We start from the raw sequence: 3453 nt of genomic DNA, 5'->3' as shown, positions 1-3453 counted from the left end.
AAAGCCATGTTTGTGAAACATGTGTCGTGTTGCAATGTTTGCCCTTGTACACTCTTAACGCGGGACGCTCATTCTGCACTTTCTTCAACCGGGACTATGTTTTTAAAACAATACCCTTGTTGTAGAAGAGAAAATATTCATCGCCGAACTATTTTTCTTCTTTCTGAAACAAAACCTCGGTTGTAGAACTTTTTGAAACTAGACCCTGTTGCCGAAAGAAAAACTTCACCACCAAACACTTTTTTTTCTTTCTGAAACAAGATCTCTGTTGCAGAAAGCTTTTGAAACAAGATCTCTGTTATAGAAAGCTTTTGAAACAAGACGCTTGTTGCAAAAAAAAAAACTAGCCGCACGGGACTTGTCGCCAGTGCAAGCGCCCGATCAAAATCAATCTGACGGCTACGTAGGCGGTGGATGTTGTGTGTGCATCAGCCGGATGAAGGTTAGCGTTTTCCTTTTTCTTTTGATTGGAGGGCTAGGGAAAATAAATAAATCTTTCACAAAAGAAGGAAGACATATAGATCAACCATTGCAGAATTTGTCTCAAGAATACAACCATTACAGTTTACTGATTGTTTCTGTATGAACTAAACCTAGGTGTGCATAGAAAATAAGTCTCCCTCACTACGCGAAATCGTTCCAGCACATAACAAAACATATCGACGGCTTATATTACTTTTCACAGCAGCAAATGCCACTCGCGCAATGGCTTTTATCCTCATCATAACCTTGGCGTCCGCAGTCAACCTTGCACACATAGTCGCCCTGAAGTCCTGCTGGGGTCTGGCAGGCTTTCTCGGGTACGCAGAACTTCGTCCACCCACCTAGAGAGCAATTAAGCAGGTTAGCACACAACTGTCGACCAGCAAGGTACTTTAAGGGATAAAGGATACGCTAGAGAGAAACTAATAGGAGGAATATATACCTGCTGCATCACAGGACAAGAAGGTGGTAGACATGACCAGGAGAGCCACCAGACACAAGACCCGAGCGTTGCTACTGGTAGGAGCCATGAGAAGCGGTTAGCTATATTCCTTTCCTTCCTGTGTCGATGGTAGTTGGTAGATGTTCCATGGATGTGCTGTTGTTTATATAGGGGAAAACAAAATCACAGAATTATTCTTATATTGACGAGAAAAATTTGGAGAGAATTATAAAGATCCTGTATTGATTTTCGTAGATACGGACATGACACAATCGCCCACAGCCTGAGTGATAGTTGATTTTCGTAGATCCTGTATTGATTTTCGTATATCCTATATTGATTTTTGTAGATCCTCTATTGATGTTTGGACCAGCTGCAATTCACACACCGGAAAATTGCAATGTAGGACGAGCTACATGGTGTTCATTATCTCAACCGTTCCTATTTTACGAGATGTTTGCGGCTAGCAGTGCTGGAGCAGAGGTTAGCAGTGCTATTACCAGAGTGTTTGACCCCACCCCAGCGAGTGTGATAGTTGATGCTTGAAGACAAAAACATGTCTTAAAATTTATAGGATGCGTTTGATCGCCTGCAACATTTTCATGTTTGTGGTGAGCTTGGCTGAGTTGGGCCTGGTTCTGAGAGCAACTCTAGCAGACCCCGCTTCCTTCCGGCCCGCAAAACGTGTTTGCAGTTCGCAGAAAAACGTCTTTGCGGGCTGGCACGGACGGCTGTAGTTGCAGACCTCACATAATGGATCCGTAAAAAGGATATTCTTAGAATATGCTTTTTACGGGTCGGTTTTGCGGTGTTTGATCTGGCGCAGCTTCTCCCGGCCCGTAAAAAATTAAATTTGCACCTTAATTTGGTCTAGCATATTGCATTTCTTTGCTTTTTCAACAACATTGGATACAAAAGACATCATCAAATCTTTGCTAGAATAGCAAGACCAAAGAAAACAAGAATCACAAGTATGCATTTTGGAAGATTCCCAACTTCCATAACTGCTCCCATTAGTTGGACAAATATCTTCTCCATGCATTCGTTGTTGATCTGTGGATTCTTGATTTTGCATTCTTCTTTCTTCATCTTTGGTTCGAAAGAAGTAGACGTTGCTTCCCCTCTAGTTGCACATGCAGCCGCATCATTGCCTTCGATTTTACTAAAGAGTGCACCAACATCTATTAAGTTTTTGTCTATCAATAAATCAATGTATTGGCCTTTCCAAAACCAAAATGAGCATCCATCGTCCTACACAAACGAATTACCATGTTCGAAATGAGGATCCGCAATTGAACTAATTGAAGAATGAGCTATCAAATGAGCTACCGCAAGTCCATGTACCCCGTCGTTTTCGCATTTGAAGAACACCCATTCAGGGTGCTTCGGTGTGCCCGAAGTTAGCCGCAGCACTGTCTGCGTGCAGTCGTCGCACTGGATGAGCATCATTGGCAAGCCGAGATGCTGTGCGAGCGCCGAGCCCGGTGGACGGCCAGACGAATCCATACCCGCAAACCGTCGACGGCGGTGGGCGGACGAATCCGAGCCTGCATGCGACGATGCGCCCTTGCCGGGGCTGCGGGAGAGGCTCCCCGACCACTCCATCGCTTGGCGCACCAAATAGGCGGCCGGGAAAGCCAAATCCGGCGGCCCGCGATGAAGTGCCGCAGATCCGCAAATCCGGCCGCCCACGGATGCAGGGGGAGGGAGAGGAGGTCTCGTGCGCGTGGCGGCCTTTCGATGTGCTCCTGCCGACGGTTTTCGCCAGAATCTTGGGCGGCGGCGCGAGGGGGGAGGAGAGGTGGTTGGTGGGGAAAGCGCGGGCTGAAATGTCCCCCACCAACCGCTTCCGCTTATATGCAGGGCACCGCAGCCGCGGGGGGGGGGGGGGGCGTATTCCCCGATTGGGGTCAGGATTTTGCCGCGCCCCCTAAATTTTTTTGCGGGCCGGGGCGGGATGCGGGGTCTAATCGGGCTGGTTTTTCCACCCAACACGCATTTTGGCGGTTATTTTATGGGTCAAGGCGGAATGCGGGGTCTGCTAGAGTTGCTCTGATACCACAAACCCCCTCCCCTATGGAAGCGTGTAGAACATTCATTATGAGTTATTTGGACTCTTTGGTTGGTATCAAAACTGAGCTATCTTCTGATCCGTCCAAAGGGAAAGTGGTAATTTCATATGGCAAACCGGTGCATCAATCACATGCGATAATGATGCAAGAGGTACAACCCAAGTGGTGTCCCCCTGTTAGTGGTTGGGTTAAATTAAATACTGATGGTTCATTTGCTGTGGATGGTACTGCCAGTGCGGGTATGGTTCTAAGAGATGTCAAGGGCAAGATTATTTTCTCATCCTGTAGGGTGCTATTTTCATGTCGTGAGGCGCTCGAAGCTACGTGCATGGAAGGTCTCTCTTTCGCCCTACAAAGAAGTGACTTACCTATCATAATTGAGATGGATTCTATAGTTGCTGTCAAGTTGATCCAAGACCGGGAAGAGGATAGATCAATCTACGCTTCTCTCATTAA

The 3453-nt window shown here is 46.8% G+C and overlaps 1 long non-coding RNA gene across 1 annotated transcript; it reads right to left on the bottom strand.

The window, feature by feature from the left end:
* Positions 1–480: 480 nt before the first annotated feature.
* LOC125512103 (uncharacterized) lies at positions 481–1076 on the bottom strand. The gene is made up of 2 exons (XR_007285213.2): positions 926–1076; positions 481–824 (listed from the first exon to the last, which is right to left on the bottom strand). It is a non-coding gene; the product is annotated as an uncharacterized LOC125512103 (long non-coding RNA).
* Positions 1077–3453: the final 2377 nt, after the last annotated feature.

This window comes from Triticum urartu, chromosome 6A (assembly GCF_056163025.1).
Source record: "Triticum urartu cultivar PI428250 chromosome 6A, HENAU_Tu73, whole genome shotgun sequence".
NCBI classification, from domain to species: domain Eukaryota; kingdom Viridiplantae; phylum Streptophyta; class Magnoliopsida; order Poales; family Poaceae; genus Triticum; species Triticum urartu.
The sequence above is the reverse complement of the archived record's forward strand: the minus strand, read 5'-3'. Positions and strand labels throughout refer to the sequence as shown.